The sequence below is a fragment of the Podarcis gaigeae genome (assembly GCF_964106915.1).
Source record: "Podarcis gaigeae genome assembly, chromosome: 13".
In the NCBI taxonomy this organism is placed as follows: Eukaryota; Metazoa; Chordata; class Lepidosauria; order Squamata; family Lacertidae; genus Podarcis; species Podarcis gaigeae.
Window position 1 is genome coordinate 7,489,169 of NC_139689.1, and position 17,898 is coordinate 7,507,066.

The window sequence follows — 17,898 nt, forward strand, 5'->3', positions numbered from 1 at the left end:
AGGGCTGCTATAAATCCTCCCACAGGCTTTTGGGCTGCCTCTCGGGCTGCTTTGTCAGCAGCATGATTTCCTCTGGTTATTGGATCCCTTCCTCGTCCATGACCTTTGCAGTGCATTACAGCAATCTGTTCTGGAGCCCATACTGCTTCTAACAGGATTTCTACTTCAGGTCCATATTTCAAGGCCTTCCCGTGGGCTCCTATTAGACCTCTTTCTTTCCATAGAGCTCCATGTGCATGCAGGGTTAAGAAGGCATATTTAGAATCAGTATAGATGTTTGCCTTACATCCAGCTGCCAATTGCAGAGCTCTAGTTAAGCCTATAAGTTCAGCCTTTTGTGCTGATGTGCCAGCAGGCAAAGCTTCAGCTTCCACAACTTCCTCATTGGTGACCACAGCATATCCTGCTCGTCTGGCACCTTCATGCAGGTAACTGCTACCATCCGTATAATATACAACATCTGGATTTTTCAATGGTTCATCTTTCAGATCAGGTCTACTGGAATAAACTTCATCCATTATTTGGAGACAATCATGTGATTCTTCATCATCTACCTCTGGCAGAGGCAGCAGAGTCGCTGGATTGAGCATATTCACTACTCGTAGATGAATCCTGGGATTTTCACACAATAGGCCTTGGTATCTAGCCATCCTTGGGTTCGTTAGCCAATAACTACCCTTATATTCCATGAGTGTCAGAACAGCATGAGGTACATTCACATACATCGTCTGGCCGAAGGTAAATTTATCAGCTTCTTTGACAAGGCTTGCAGTGGCCGCTACTGCCCTTAGGCATGGAGGCCATCCTTTTGCTACTGAGTCCAATTGTTTAGACAAATAAGCTACTGGGCGGTTCCAACTTCCTAATCTCTGGGTCAGGACTGCAGCTGCAATCCCATTCTGTTCATGTACATACAGCTGAAAGGGTTTTTCCGAATTAGGCAATCCAAGGGCTGGTGCCTCCATAAGTCGTTGTTTGATAACTAAAAAGGCCCCTTTTCTGCACCTCGAGTGCTTTCATGTAAGGGCTTGGCCAGACTGCTGAAATCAGGTATCCATAGTCTACAAAACCCTGCTGTTCCCAGGAATCCTCTAAGTTGTTTCCTTGTGGTAGGTTCCTTGATAAGGCAAATAGCTTCTTTCCTCTCTGGTCTCAATGCTCGTTGTTGGTGTGAGATGTCAAAGCCCAAATATTTGACCTTTTCTAAACATAACTGTGCCTTTTTCTGGGAAACTCGGTAGCCAGCTTCCCAGAGCAAGTGGAGCAGTTCCTCTGTCCCTTCTTTACAGGTATCAAAATCCTTTGCCGCTAATATAAGGTCATCTACATATTGCAGAACCACCTTTTCTCCCGGTATTGAGGGGTAACTTGTTAGATCCTTCGCCAAGGCAGTGCCAAATAAAGTTGGGGAATTTTTAAATCCCTGGGGCAATCTTGTCCAGGTTAGCTGGCCTTTTGTTCCTGTCAAAGGGTCTTCCCACTGGAAGGCAAATATAGGTTGGCTCTGTGGTGCCAGCCGGCAACAGAAGAATGCATCTTTCAAGTCCAATACAGTAAAAAATGTTGCTTCTGGTGGGATCAAACTCAGCAAGGTATATGGGTTTGGTACATTTGGGTGCAAGGTCTCGATAGCCTGGTTTACGAGCCTCAAGTCCTGCACTGGCCTGTATTCATCTGTCCCAGGTTTTCGAACAGGCAAAAGGGGTGTGTTCCATTCTGATTGGCAAGGCTTAAGCAGACCATATTTTAATAGGCGGTCCAAATGTTTCTGGATGCCCTCTGCTGCTCGCCGGGGTAAGGGATATTGCTTTACAGATACAGGGGTAGCCATAGGTTTTAGGGTTACTACAATTGGAGCTATATTCTTAGCCATTCCTGGTGGGCTATTTTCGGCCCATACTCCTGGTGGCACCTGTAGAGTTCGGAGGAGCTTGTTTAATTCTGTATCCAATGTGGGTTGGACTTGCAAGGCTGACATTAGACGCCATGATTGTTCCTTAGGTACTGAGAGGGTAATTATTCCTGCTGCTTTTGATGGCAGTTTCATTTCTGGACCTCGAGGAGTGAAGGTGATTTGGGCCTGCAATTTGGACAGCATATCTCTGCCTAAGAGAGGTATTGGACACTCAGGTATATACAAAAACTGATGGGTTAAACGATGTCCCCCAATCTGGCATTCCAAAGGTTGGAGGAAAGACCTCTTAGCTGACTGTCCAGTGGCACTTTTAATGACTACACTTTTGGATGCCTTTTTCTGCAATAGTTCTGGGAGTACTGAGTATTCAGCCCCAGTATCAATCATAAAGTCTATTAAATGGCTCCCTAATTGAATCGTGACCGTGGGCTCCTGGAAGCCTAACTTTATGGAGTCCGGTCGTTCCTAGTCTTGAGTAAAATCCTCTTCTGCCAGTCCAATGAAATTGTCTCTACTCCGTCCTTGTCCTGGTCTCTGATATCTTCCATCTCGGATCATTCCCCGTCCCCGTCCCTGGTTTCTTGGGCCGGAGCCTGGGCCTGGGCCTGGGCCTGGGCCTGGGCGTACTTCTTCCAACCTCAGGGGTTCAGGACACTCCCGCTTCCAATGACCCTCCTTCTTGCAATTTGCACATTGATTCCTTCCCAGTGGTGGATTCCTTCCTCGCCCTCTCCCTCCATTTAAGGGGCGGTAGTCTTGCTTCACTGCTGTGGCTAGCATTACCATCTTTTCCTTCTGCCACTTCTTCTTCTCTTGCTTCTCAGCCTCATCCCTATTCCGATAAACTCGGCGTGCAATGGCCATAATTTGGCTCATCAGCATCCCTTCCCATCCTTCTGATTTCTGAATTTTCTTACGAATATCAGAAGCGCACTGGGCCACAAATGTAGCAGTAATCATTCTGCTGTTTTCAGGGGCTTCAGGGTCAAAAGGAGTCCATATACGATAGGCTTCTTGCAGCCTCTCTAAAAAGTCTCCCGGACTCTCATTTGGTTTCTGTTCTACTTCTGAGACTTTAGACATATTAGTGGGCTTCTGGCATGCCCTGCGGATACCTTGCACAAGCGTCTGGCGGTAGGTGGTAAGTCTGGCCAGGTGAATTCCATTGTTTGGATCCCAATTAGGATCTTCCAAGGGAAAGTTGTCTTGGAGATGACGGTCAATATTAAAAATATTTCCCACTCTGGCCTGCTCACGCAAATATATCTGTGCCTTTTCAATTATGTCTCTCCTTTCCTCAATGGTGAAAAGAGTATTTAGGAGCTGGCGACAATCTGTCCAAGTAGGACTATGAGTATTTACTATTGAAGTCACCAAGTCCATCATAGCCTGAGGTTTTTCTGCAAAAGATGGGGTGTGTGTTTTCCAATTCATCAGATCTGTAGTTGTGAATGGAATATATTGCAGGGTCGAAGTTCGAGGTGGCCGTGGTCCGGGTTGCCCATTAACCAGCGCAGGCTCCTCAAGTGCATCAAATACTCTTCTAAGAGGGGCTACTACGTGATCTTTCTCTTCGCTTTGCTCTAGGGGCCTCAAATCATAGGGGATGGTATTTGTCCCAAGGCGTTCTTTTAGCAGCTTTATACGCCTGGCTGTATTGCTTGCTGACCGATTAAGGTCTCCCTGTAACTTCTGTAATAATTCTCTAGGACTTGGATGTACAGGGGTTTGGGGTGGGCAATCAGTTGTTCCACTAAAGGAGACTGTAGATGCAGGTCTATTAGGAGTCACAGGTGGAATAACCACTTCTGCTTGGGCTTTATTATAGGACTCCAATGCCTCCTGAAGATATTTATCATAATCTATCAAGGAATCAAGCTCTGTGACTCCACTCCCATTATTCATTCCACTTTCTTGCCTTGGGGTTACAACTGGCGGAGTGTTTGAATTAAGCTCCCTTCGATGTGGAGCATAGGGTGGAGGTGGAAGCACCTCTTCCTCTGGTCCCTCAAAAATGGGTTTGAGTTTATTTGGCAAGATTCCTTTCCTAGCTTCAGCTTTTACAGCCAATAATTTGCATCGTTTGACTTTGCATTCCCTTATCCATGGAGGATTTTTATTTAATGTGCTCAGCCAGGAATCTATATATGGAAATTGTTCTGGGCACCCTCCAGTTTCTTTGGCGATGTTAGACCAAAGTTTGCTTACTAAATTTATATCAAAAGTTCCCTGAGATGGCCATTCAGTATTTTGTTTCGGCCATTCTAGTTCACATAACGTTCTCAAGCGCTCTGGCGTCATTTTGACTCCATATGCCCCTGAGAAGGCTTTCTTAAAATTATTTAACATACACTCAAGAGGTGTATTTTCCCCCTTTGAACCCCCAACTCCCATTGTATGGCCCTGTGAAGTATCCACTCAGTCACTCGCACACACACTTCGTGAGTTTCCTTGCCCAGATGGAGTCGCCTCACTGGGAACCGAAGTACTACCCACTCCACACTCAGGTCAGCTACAGATTGCTCTGTACTTTCTCACACATACAATGCGCTAGATACTTCACCACACTCTACCTCCCAATTTTCCCTTTTCCTCCACCAGACCAACATCTGATGTACCCAACCACCTAGCGTACTCAGTTTCCCCTTACTGAGACGCAGAAGTTTGATCAAGACTTCTCTTCCTCCCAATTAATTGGAGGGCCAAAAATCCCTTTGTGCACTTACCCTTGGTTGGTTCCCTGTTTCCCCCCGGTCCGTCGCCGCCAGTGAGCAGGGTATCAGACAGACGAGTCTTCTGCGTTCCCCCTGGAAAAATTTACCAGTGCGCGCTTTGGGTAAGCAGTGGTCCTCTCTCTTGTACCCTGCCCAGTAGGGCGAAGGGGCTGTGTTCCAGCAGACCACTTATCCGAGTCACAGAGGCACCATAAAATGTGGCACCCTGCTTGTGGTTAACGCTTAGCTGGAATGAAATATTCAACGCAGCAATAGAGAAATTAAAATAATAATTTATTTGTCAGACAAATAAATGAGAGGCTCAGTGGTATATGGTTACCAAGCTCTGGCCTGGCCTCTTGCCATCCTGGCCAGCACTTATATTCCCTTAATCCAGCCCCCTTTGCTCCTCCTGTGGCTGCCTCTGTCCAATCAGCCTGGTTGAAATTCCTATTGGCTGTTTGGTAGAACCAATCACAAAAGATACACCCACAAAAGATACACCCACTTCCTTGCCCTTATAAGGGAGACAAAGAGCTATATATGTGACAAATAAGTAATAATATATCTTACATGGAATCTTAATTACCAGCTCACCTCTTGCCCTCCTTGCCCTATTGCCTTCTAAAACAAATGTTTAATCTTACATTTTTATGTTCAACAGATGTCAAGGATCTTGAGTTTCACATCAACATTGAAAGATTTCCTTCATTTAAGGTTTCTAAACAAATGCCTGACAACTATATATCAAGAGTGCTTGGATGGCGTCTTCTGTCTAGCAGGGGGGCTAGGCTGGTGGCTGACTTAATTTCAGGATAAATACAACTCTTACAACCATATGAAATAAGAATCTAGCATTCCTTAAATCCTTTGCATAATTACATTTAAGCCAATATTTAAGCTAATATATTTCATTCACTTATCATAGGTAGCCTTTTAAAAGAATAAAGCCTTTGTAAAGTAAAAAGGAACTCAGTAAAAAACAGCTTTAAAAGATTTCCCAAAAATGCTCTCTTTTCTTCTAGCCAAGCCAGTTGCCTTTTTCACTGCTCTTGGCCTTTCAACCTTAGAAAGAAGATCTGGCTCATTTTACTGGGAGGCACATTGGTATTATTTTACTATTTACCCTTGCCTTTAATTGTGTTTTCTCAGTCTGCAAGGGCAGCATATGTAATTCTCCCTTTTTATGACTTTGAGAATTGTTTTTCTACTATAAATCAATGGGGCCCCCTTGTCTTAGGAGAAAAACCTCTTGCCAAGGTTCTTTCTGCCTGGCATGAAACATTTGAAAATCTAAGCCCATTTAATTTAGGAACCTGATCAAGATATAAGCCAATATAAGTCTTGATTAAAAATGCAGTCTATATTCAGATGCCACACATGCACATGCCTGCACATAGTGCTCATTGACTTTGTGGGTGCCCAGTCCCTGCAAATTACATTATTGTGGGTGCCCAAGCACCCACGGCCCCCTGGAGCTGACTCCTATCCTTGTATATTTCCTTCTCATTCTTGCTGGTGCTATTGTGATACACCACACAGGGCCATACCCATGTATTTTACAGGTTTCCAATTAGCGTCATTTTTTGGATTTGAGCCAGAACATAATTCTGCCGTATTTGTAGGTGAGAAGAAGGAGATTTCTGCAACTTTTTCAGCAGGAGGGAAATGCCAGTGAAATGGAGGATCTTGCTGGCTGTAGCGGAAGCAGACAGAGGGAGGGGTTACCAGCTGGCTGCAGAATCTACACAGAAGTGGGCTTTTGTGCTACCCTGGTGGATGGCCGCGGCCTGTGAACATGGCTCTAGAGTAGAACTTGGTTCAAAGGACAGCGGCCACGTGAAGACAAACAGGATTGAAGTGACGCTCTGGAGGTCATGGAAAGCAGGGCAGGGAACATTGCAGTATCACATGCTGCTGATTGTAGCAGCTGCCAGAGGGCAGGCGAAGAGGAGGGGAGACTGCCACCAGCAAGGCCCAGCCCTGTGTGGGTTGCGCCAGCTCTGAGGGGCAGGCGGAGGGTAGGGCCAGCCTGGGTGGGACGAAAGGGGGACTGGAGCAGGTTTAATCTTGCCCCTTTCTTAAAAACATATTTATAAATTTACCAAAGAATAAAATAGAATAAAATCGGGACTAAGGTTTTCGGTCAGGGCAGTGGAGGAACTGTGTGTGTGATGTCCAGGGACTGCTTAAAATCACATGATCCAACTTTGAATGTATTGTTATAGATTTAGTGGTGGCATAGCTGTCAACTTTTCGCTTTTCTTGAGAGGAATCCTATTCAGAATAAGGGAATTTCCCTTAAAAAAACAGAAACGTTGACAGCTATGAGTGGTGGGGATCTCCCTAAACCCAAGAAATGAAGAAATGTTAGGATCCTGGGACCATTTCCCTTCTCTCTTTACATTTTGGGGTGGGGGGAGTATGAGAGAAAAGGAGAGGCAACAGCTATTAAGTTTAGACATAACTGATGGACAACAATTGGTATTGGTGTGTTCAAGTTGTTGCAAAGGTTGGGTTTGAAAAACAATATTGGCTTAAAACCTCCCGTATCTTATAGTGTAACCTCCGCACAGTTGCCCCTGAATTAGCTATTTGTTGTTGTTGTTTAGTCATGTCCAACTCTTTGTGACCCCATCGACCAGAGCACTCCAGGCACTCCTGTCTTCCACTGCCTCCCACGGTTTGGTCAAACTCATGTTGGTAGCTTCGAGAACACCCTAAATTAGCTATTTAGGGTCTTGAAATGTGTGGACTGGGCCACCAGGGCAAGCGTCTGAACCTTCATCTGACAGGAAATGTTTTGCAGGAGTGGGCAACAGATAAAAAACGTGACATTGAGGGAGGGTCATATGGCGGAGGGAGTGAGAGTGAGAAATGTCCTTATTTTCAAATGAGGAATGTTGGAGAGTACGCATACAGTGTACTCTGCCTCCCCATTTTATCCTCAAAAACCTCTGGTGAGGTGGGTTATGTGGATAGACAGTGACTAGCCAAAAGCATTCTAGTGAACTTCATGGTTATGTGCGAAACACACTTTACGTCTACAGTAATCAAACTTCAACACGATTTTGCAGGGAGATTAATCCGTTCCCCACTTCTTTCCAAAACCCACCCACCGCCTCAATCAAGTGATCACATCAAGAGATATCTGTGAGTTTGCTCACTTTTATTCAGCCCTAGGCCAAACATGGATACATGGAAATTATTTAATCTGGGATAGGCTGGGGAGGGAAAACTGGGATAGGTTGAGAAAGGGGTGTGCATCACTTTTCACCCTGGGATTTCTCCTCAGGCCTCTGGGTGGGCTCCACGGTGCCTGCTGTGTGGGTAAACATACAGGAGTATGAAGTGCCGATGTTCCAGTCAGAGTAGGGCACTACCACCTGGCTGAAGACCAAGAGGGAATCCTTGATGCTGCCCTTCAAGACTTGGGGATTCACATGGCGACCTTCAAGGAGGGCATTCTTCACCCACTGGACAGAAATTTCACTTGCATTGAGCCCTATGACCATGCCAGTGAGGATTGTCTGTGCTCGCTGAAGGCTTCTTTTTTTATGGTTGGTGCGATAGAGGTTCTCACGGAGACCGGTCCCTTTGTCTTTTTAAGTTTTGGGGTGGGGAAAGTATGAGGGAGAGGCAACAGCTATTAATTTTAGACATAATTGATGGACAACATTTATGACACCATTCAGTGCTGATTATTTTCTGGTGGATTCTCTGACAAACATTTTTAATCTGTAGATATAGGGTGTAAATCCTTAATGAAAGCTTTAAGGAGCAAAGGGGATTTAACTGAAGTTCTTGTGTGTGTGGACCTGAGTAGGAAGATCTATGGCACATACATGGGGCTTCCTTGAGCTGAATGAGGACAAGGTGGGATAGTGGAGATTCCAGGAATATTTACACAGCTCCGTTCCCCAACATGTATAAAGAAAGCGCCCAGCACAAAAAGCATCCCAGCCTTCCCAGAGAAGGTATTGGTGTATAGGCTACGTTTGAAAACCAAGTATAGCTAAAAACTTCCCATATCCAATGATACCATCTCTGCAGCAGCTAACTAGGTACGGAGCTCCTTAAATGTGTGGACTTGGCCACCAGGGCAAGGATATAAAAATCTGCCTCCTATAGAAGGGCACTGAAGCCTTATTTCTGGACCCTTGAGCCTGAGCTCATTCGCCCGCTGAACTCTTGGAACTCGGAGGAGACAAAGATCACCAGGGAACGGACTTCCTCAGAGAAAAGAGTTTATTTGTAGTCTGTGCAGAGGCGGCCAGTGGAATAGCTTCCAAAGGCTGGCGGCGATACATGGCATTTGGCAGGCATTCTTATACTGAAGGTACACCCTTCCCTCTACCAATCACCGACCGCCAACCAAGCATTTTACCTTAGAAGGATGACTACACTATGCAAGTTCCTCACCCATTTCCTTGTCTTATTTGGTAAGCCTTTTCTTGTGGTTTCTCCTACTGTCTACGTGACCTGTGTCACAAGCCAAAGCTACTTCAGCAATCTATATTGTGACAGGGCTAAACCCTCCCTTCATTCAACAGGCAGCTTCACCTTCATTATCTTATATAGCTGACTTCCTTATTCTCTCCTTAGTTCTCTTCTCGGACCATATTTGGTTAACCTTTCTTTTGCCTGCGTGACACTTCCTTATGGCATACATGACACAAGCTATTGCAAATCAAGCTATTATAAATCAGGCCGTTGCTGATGGAAATTAAGCCCTATCTTCCTTTAGGCACCATCTGTTCATCTAGGTCACCCTATGCTGGGTAAACATTATCAACAGGCAGATGAAGGTTAGAAGGATCCTTGTCTGGAGGTGGGAATGGTTTTTAATGGGGTGGAAATTATTGTGGGAGACACCTTGGCCCTTGCAGGGTACACATTCTTTCCTTTCCTTCTCCCATTGTTACCGTCTGATAAAAACATGCATTTAGTACAGTGGTGCCTCGCAAGACGAAATTAATTCGTTCCGCAAGTCTTTTCGTCTTGCGAGTTTTTCGTCTTGCGAAGCACGGTTTCCCATAGGAATGCATTGAAAATCAATCAATGCGTTCCTATGGAAACCGCCTTCAGACCAGGTCCGGGGACAGTCTGTCCCCCGACCTCTTCTGAAGGCCGGCGGGGGGCGAAAGTCTTTGCTTCCCCCCGCCTGCCTTCCCGGGACAGTGGAGACTTCTCCGCTGTCCTGGGGCGATCTTAAAATGCTGGCAGGCGGCAGCGAAGCCTTTGCTGCCGTCCCCCAGCATTTTAAAAGCCCCCGGGACAGCGGAGACTTCTCTGCTGTCCCGGGGCGATCTTAAAATGCTGGTGGGCGGCAGCGAAGGCTTTGCTGCCGTCCCCCAGCATTTTAAAAACCCCGGGACAGCGGAGGACTTCTCCGCTGTCCCGGGGCGATTTAAAAGCCCCCGGGAAGGCAGGCAGGGGGGACAAAGACTTTTGCCCCCCGCCAGCCTTCAGAAGAGGTCCTGGACCTCTTCTGAAGGCGGGCGGGGGGCAAAAGTCTTTGCTCCCCCCCGCCTGCCTTCAAAAGCCCTTCAAAAGCGCTGCGTTTCTCCGCTCTCCCGGGAAGGCAGGCAGGGGGAAGCAAAGACTTTTGCCCCCCGCCCACCTTCAGAAGAGGTCCTTCCTGCTATCCCGGACTGCTTTTAAAATGCTGGCGGTGGGGAGCAAAGCCTTTCGGCCCCCGCCGGCCTTCCTGGACCTCTTCTGAAGGCCGGAGGGGGGGGGGAAAGGCTTTGCTCCCCACCGCTAGCATTTAAAAGAGGTCCCCGGAGATTTCCCTATGGGCTTTCTTCTTGCAAAGCAAGCCCATAGGGAAATTCGTTTTGCGAAGCGCCTCCAAAACAGAAAACCCTTTCGTCTAGCGGGTTTTTCGTCTTGCGAGGCGTTCGTCTTGCGGGGCACCACTGTATTGTTCAAGAACGGCGAAAACCTTTCTGCAGAGATAAGAGGAGAATTACTGTTCAGATCTCCACTGGACTGATTGCATTTTCAAGTTGTGTCTTTTGTCAATATTAGCACTGATATCATGGCAACTGGTGGGGAAAGTCTTATCTCAACAGGCCATAATGGAAAGCAGAAATAAATTTCTGAATTAAGGAGGAAGCAGTCTTAAAATGGTCAGTCCCTGAGAGGATCTTAAGCAATCTGGAAACAATTATCCTGCTCCCAAACTGTGCTTTTCAAAGAAAAACTAAGCCCCAACTGTGTTGAGAATTTTTACCTTCAGGTTCATTGACTTTTGTTTCAGACTCAGGGAGGGATACTCGACAGACGAAGAGGTCCACCTCCGAATTGCCTAGTGGTTTAAGGCTGAAGTGTGATGTGTTACCAGTGTGCACACTTATGATGCCGGAGGTGTTATCTGATTGGCCACCTTCCTCCCACGTAATCGTCATGCCTACGGGGACAAAGTCATCGACAGTGCACACCAATATTGGACCTAAGGGAACAAAATAGATAGACAGACAGATGAAATTCCTGGTTTTTTAATGACTTTATATTACTGTTTTTTATGGTTTTTCTGATATTGCTTTACAGTTTTTATGTTGCTTAGTGCACTATTTAAGATTTAAGCAGCTTAGAAACCTCTGCTTTTCATCTCAGTGCTTCCAGTCGTGCTTTTGTCTGCCATCTGTTCCTCTCTATACCCCTGTGACTTTCCTTCTCTCTGACCCTCTTTCCCACGCATATTCTCTTTTCGTGGAATCATAGAATTCCAGAATTGGAAGGGACCCCAATGCTCATCTAGTCCAACCCCCTGTAATGCTTGCTTACTTACTTCATCAAAATTTTCTAGGCATTACAAATATAGGGCATCCTAAAACATTTAAAATATATACAAATAAACAGCCATGTAAAATATATAATGATGAGGAACTTCACTGGGATTTCTTCCTGCTAAATAGTGCCATTTAGCACTCCAAGGGATACTATTAACAAAACCTCAGCCCCCCTTGCAGTTAATTCCGGGTTAATCAGATATTTTCATTGTGCCGTGATGTTAGACTACCCCAAACAGGGGGGCAGCTTGCGTTTGCATACCAGGTTGTAAAATGGACAGTAGAAAAGGATATGTTCTACAGTGTCTGGCACATTCAAAGAACATCCACAATGTCTATCATTTCTGGGGATGTTTAAAAATCTGCCCTTGACAAAAGTTGAAGGAAAAACATTCAGTCGGGCTAAGATAAAGGTCCTGAGTTGGACAGAAATTATTAGTTTTGAGAAATGTGATCCTGTTATCTCGGGAGAGCAAATTATATTTACACGTGACTTGATGTTGTTTCCTCCCAATGTACCTTAATCAGTTTTGACTATTGCAATAAATATATTGCTCACTCAAATTACACAAGGGTTTCAAAATCTGATTTGAATACCAATAGATCTGATTTTCCTATGTAAGAGTTGGAACTTCTGGACTCAACCATTGAGTCAGAGAGTAGACTCAATAGTTGGCAACAGAATGGAAATGCAACCCATATTTTATAGTGCTAGCCCACACCCAATATTCCATCGTGTGTATACCTAGTTCTGCACACATTATCTCATACATAATTGAACTTGGGAGCCCCAGGAGACGTCTCAAGACGGATGTGAGGGTGAATCGACTGAGACATCTGTCACCCCATTGATCCCCAGGGCTGGTCTGACTGACCTGGCTGGCTAGGCAGGTGTCCCCCTGTTTCATGTGCGTCCCTCCCTAAGCTGCACGCTCGGTGGAAGAGGAAGACCATCCCAGATAGGAGTGTACCATTCTTCAATCAAGGCTTGATGATAGCTGCGCTACCTGTATAGATAGAACCTCCCTGATAGAACCTCCCCCTGTAATGCAGGAATCTCAGCTAAATGATTTCGGCTACATAGTTTGTGAGAGCCCTGCCTTCTTTGCCCCTATCAGAAGAATGTCTCTTCTGTCCCCTAAACTTACAAAGATTGCAGCACACAGAAACAGGCACTTACAAATCTTAATAAAAGGGTATTTGTTTTGGAACCATGGGATCTGTCCTTTTGGAATGACTATCCCGTTTAATGCTGGCAAATAAGCAGACAAGTTGGAGTAAGAGAATCCAAGGGTTGTTATTGCTCTGTTTCTAAGGGTGGTTCCAGATGCCCAGATTTCAGGTAGATGCATGAGAAGGCTGCATAGAGGATGGAAAGAGAAGCAAACTCACCTGTATCAGCCTGGGAAGAAGTCAGTGGCAGGCTGGCCGTGCAAAGGAGTCCCACAAATGGTAAGAAGATCTTGGCCCACATTTTAGGATTCAGTGTGAATGGCCTGTGGGCCACCAGGCCTGCTTATATAGCATCCTGGGAGACTTTGGTGAGATATGTTTCCCATCAGTAGCTCCACCCAGACAATTCAAGAAGAGACTATTCTGTGAGGTTCTCAGAAAGTCCTTTCAGAAACTTGAGTGTAATTGGGATTTGTGGGACATCCTTATAGCTATGGGGAAGTTCGCCTACTGTTATTATTTAATTTGTACACCACCCTTCATTAGCAGATCACAGGTGAGGATGTTTCACCCCTCCCATTGCAAGAACCTGCTGACAATGTTTCAGAAAGGAGGGGGTGGATTTTGCTCATCGCTTCTTCCGCTCCAGCCTGTGGGCGTCTGAGTGTTATCTGTATATAGATAAGGTGACTGCTCAAGCAGCTGTAACACTCAGGCAGTCCAGCGTCTCCGATTAGTCTTTAGTTAGTTTATGCAGTAGCTGTAGAGAATAAAAGAAGTTATACTTCAGAGCTGTCGTTCATGTGGTTCATACTCTGCTGTGCTCTGCTGACTTTTGGAACTGAGTTTGGTGCTCACTGTTTCTAAGGGTGGTTCCAGATGCCCAGATTTCAGGTACATGCATGAGAAGGCTGCAAAGAGGAAGGAAAGAGAAGCAAACTCACGTAGCTCCACCCAGACAATCTAAGAAGAGGCTATTCTGTGAGGTTCTCAGAAAGTCCTTCCAGAAACCTGAGTGTAATTGGGATTATTTAATTGTTATTATTTAATTTGTATACCACCCTTCATTAGCAGATCACAGGCAGTTCAGAACATAAAAGTACAACATGAGAACACAAAATATATAATCTTCTTCCCTGATCTTTTTTTTTTTTTGGTGTACAACTTCTTCTTATTATTATTAAAGATTTTCTTGTTTTACAGAAGTATGTGTAATGTCTCTCATATTTTTTCCATGTAACACTTTTACAAATCAGTTACATTTGTTTGGACATTAGTGTGTGTGTGGGGGGGAAGGGGCGGAAGATGTGTGTGTGGGGGGGTGGGGTCGGGTGGCGATGTTTCTGTTTTGCTTAATGTATGTAGGGTTTTGTGTCAGCATTGCTCGTGCCAGTTCTCTACTGTTCATTTGTGTTTCTTTGGTGGTGAAAGAGTTTGGGGTTAGTCTATGGTGTGGTTGTTTGTTTGTGGTTGGCTGTGGTGATCTTTGTTTTCGTGTGTGAGTGCGGTGTGTGTATGTGTGTTTTGGATCAGGTTAGCCATACTGATTTGTATGCTGTTGGTGGGTTATTGTCAATGTCTTGTTGGGCTGTGTATGTGATAAAGGGGAGGCATACCGGGATAAAGGAGTCTTCTGTTTGTCCCCATGTCAGTTTCAGTTTATTGGTTAATTTTTCTAGTAAGGCTGTTACTATTTGGTACCATTGGTCCATGCTTGCTCCTGACAGGTCTCTCCAGTGTCTGGTTATGGTGTTTCTGGCTGCTGAAAGTAGGTGGGTTATGAGTTCTTTGTGGTGTAATTGGGCATTGTTGTCTTGCATTGTTGAAGATGTTTAGTAGTGCCAGTTCTGGGGTGGTGTCTAATACTTGCTTAGTTATTTTACATATTTCTTGTATGGCTGTTGTCCAGAATAGTTGGATTTTGGGGCACTCCCACCACATGTGGAGGTATGTGCCTGTGGAGGTGCACCCTCTCCAGCATTTTGGTGAGATTCCTGGGCGTATTAGCGCTAGTTTTCTTGGTGTTAGGTACCACCTGTAGTTGAGTTTCAGAGTGAGTTATTTTCTTTTTGTTGATATGGATTTAAAGGGGGGTTTAGACCACATTCTGGTCCATTGAGTCGGGTTAATCTCATAGCCTATGTCATTCTCCCATTGTTTTTTGATTGCGTCTAGGGGGTTTGTGGGATTTTGGAGTAGTATTTTCTATATTGCGGATACCATCCCTTTACCGTTTCCCTTTGTTGTTAGGAGGAGGTTTTCGAAGGTTGTCAGGGGCCTAGTTGCTGCTGATTTTACCGCTGGGTTGTTTAAGAGGGCGTGTAGTTGTTGTTGTGCTAACCAGGGCATTTGGGTGTCTTCTAGTTTGTCTTGTATTTCTTGTGTTGAGAAAGGTTTGTTATTTTTATAAAAGTCTATTAGGCGATATAAACCTTTGGTTTGCCAGATTTTTATCTGGAGGTTTTGTGCTGCATGGTGGAATAATGGGTGGTATGCCAGGGGGATTGGTGGGGATGTGGTTGGGGGTAGTTTGCCTATTTCTGTTTTTTATGTGAGAAGATATGTTACCATAAAGCAGCAATGCAGCAGCAAGCAAAGGCTCTAGCAGCTCAGTCAGCTGCAGGTGGCTGGAAAGCCAAACAGGATGTTTGTGACTGTTGCCATGGGAACAAAGGGGCAGTCCATTCTGTACTGAGCACCAGATGTTAGCTCAGTGTGTGTGTCATGTGACCCGTACTGGAAGTACATGGGTGGAGTTCATTCTTACTGCTGTTGAGTGCAGACATGTTTCTCTGTACTGATGTAAGAGACAGAAATAAAGAATGTAAATAGATTTCTGTCTGCTTCTTTCCCCTCCCTGGGGATACCAAAGGGGAGAGAGAATGAATGGTGTGTTCTTCTCTCACATCTGGGAAGAATCGCCGAGACCTCGCCTGCTTATCTGCGGGGAGGTCGACAAGGAATATCTGCCGGTGCCTACGTTGTGGCACATTCCTCTGACCCAGGCAGAATTCCAACAGTGGTAGCAGAGGATGGCTGATGGTTTTTTCGATCCATGGAAGTCTGCAACAACAGTAGCAGAGCTGCTGTTTTCATCGCTCCATGGAGGTCTGCAATGAGAGGTTGATCCTCTGCACCTACAGCCTACAGCCAGAAGCTGCCCAGACGAAGTGACAGCCAAGCCACGGAGCCCAAGGTATGAGAATTTCGGGCTTAAATGAGTGAACGCAGATTGAGTTATTCTCTGGTTCACGGGAGCATCGTTTCGGAAAAACAGCTCCGAGTGGGAAGAGGCTTGCATTCCAGAAATTCTTGTGGTTTCCTGTACAAGAAAGGAATGCACTGTTGCTAAGCAACGCTCGTCAGTGAAGTGGAAACTTACTGTAAGGCTGTGCATGAGAGAGGCGAAAACAATGGAATGTTTTGGCTACAGTATCTCATGAACTGTTGGAAAGGGACTTTCCAAAGCAGCCAGCGTTGAGAGCTGCCAGAGGCCAAGAGCATAAACAAACCAGCTATTGGATTTTAGCAGGTTTGAGAGTGAGATTTTAAAGCAAGGACTCAAAATGGATGCCAAGAAAGGGGGAGCCCTGCCTAGCCCACCTCTTTTAACTAATGACAATTATTCATCTTGGTCTATTAAGATGAAGGCCCTGTTGCAGAATCAGAGACTGTTTGGGGTGATTGAGAACCCTATTCCTGCAGCACCAACGTGTGCTTGGGAGTCACAGAATGTGAAAGCCAGGACGGCTATAATTCTGTGTGTTTCAGATTCCCAGCTTGTGCATATTCAGGATTTACAATACGCACGAGAGGTTTGGGACACTTTGCGAAGGACACATCAGAGAGATGCAGGTTCTTCAGCGTTGCTGTATTTTGAAAAGCTGACCAATCTGAGGCTTGCGCCTGATGGAGATGTTCAAGCGCACCTGACGGAAATGAAATATCTGCGGCAACAGATGGTGGAACGTAATTTCCGTCTGCAGGAGGAAGTGTTTTGCTTCATGGTGATAAACAGCCTGAATCGGACTTACAAAACCGTTGCCAGTCAGCTTGGGTCCCTTCCAGCGAACGATTTGACCTCTGAGAGGGTCTATGCGGTTGTTCTTAATGAACATGACAGACTTGCAGCACTGGAAGTGAAAGATAGGGGGAGGGAAGAACGGAGTTCTAACACCCCCACTGCTGTTGCTACTGGAGAAAATGCTGTAGCGTTAAACGTTGTCTGATGTTACAATTGTGGACAGACTGGGCATATTCAGCGGAACTGCAAGAAGCCACGTCAGCAGAAAGGAGCCAAGGTGAGCTCCACAAAGTCTGAGGCGTCAGGCAAAAGTCATACCATCTCAAAGGCAAAGACTGCAAAGGCTTTGATGTCGCTAAAAGGCACACCAGAAGCAGGGAACTCTTTCATCCTAGACACTGGGTGTACTCAGCACATGTGTCGATACAGACAGCTATTTTCGACGTTTAAGAAGCAAAGCTTCGCTGTGCAACAAGCCAACGGTCAGAAATTGGAAGCGACCGGGATTGGAACTGTGTATCTTAAAAGTCTGAACTTGACTATAAACAATGTTTACTTGGTTCCAGAGTTGAAGTTCAATCTGCGTTTCGCAGATTGCTAAGAAGGGACTAAAACTGTCCTATGATGCTGAAAGATGCGAGATCTACAAAGATGGAGAGTTGTATCTTTCTGCCAAAGAGAAAGATGGACTGTATTTGTTGACTTTTGATCAAAGTGATTACATGGAATGTAATTCTTGTGATTCTAACGTGATTTCTTTTGCAGGTCTGACCAAGAAGAACACCAAGAAGGTGACCTCGAGGGTCGACAGAGCATTTCAGTGGGTGTATGCTGATGTGATTGGTCCTCTAGCACCATCTAGAGGCAATGCAAAATATTACCTTGTGTGTGTGGATTCTTTCACAAATTATGTCTGGGTTTATGTTTTGGAGAAACCAAAAGAAGCCTTAGAAAGGTTTAAAGAGTTTTGTGACAAGGTTAAAAATATGCATGATGCTAATATTGCTTGTCTTTGTACAGATGAGAAGCCACTTTTTCTTTTACCGGGTTTCCAGAGGTTCCTGCAGAAGAAAGGGATAAGACACAAAATTGCTAGTTCCGAAGAAGCATGGAAGAGATGTGTCTGTGTTAGGGTGAACAGAGAATTGCAAAAGGGAATGCATGCGCAATTACTTAGTTCGCATCTGCCAAATGAATTCTGGGCGGAGTCGCTGATGTCATACACTTATACGTGGTTGAGAAAGGTTTCAAAAGAGTTGGGATGTTCTCCTTTTG

The 17,898-nt window shown here is 45.3% G+C and overlaps 1 protein-coding gene and 1 gene segment (V, D, J or C); both read right to left on the bottom strand.

The window, feature by feature from the left end:
- MRPL52 (mitochondrial ribosomal protein L52) overlaps positions 1-17,898 on the bottom strand; it is a 179,880-nt gene that overhangs the window by 47,406 nt on the left and 114,576 nt on the right. The window lies entirely within an intron of this gene.
- On the bottom strand, positions 7,782-12,956 carry LOC310829024 (Ig gamma chain C region-like). The segment is given in 3 exons: positions 12,819-12,956; positions 10,868-11,086; positions 7,782-8,230 (listed from the first exon to the last, which is right to left on the bottom strand).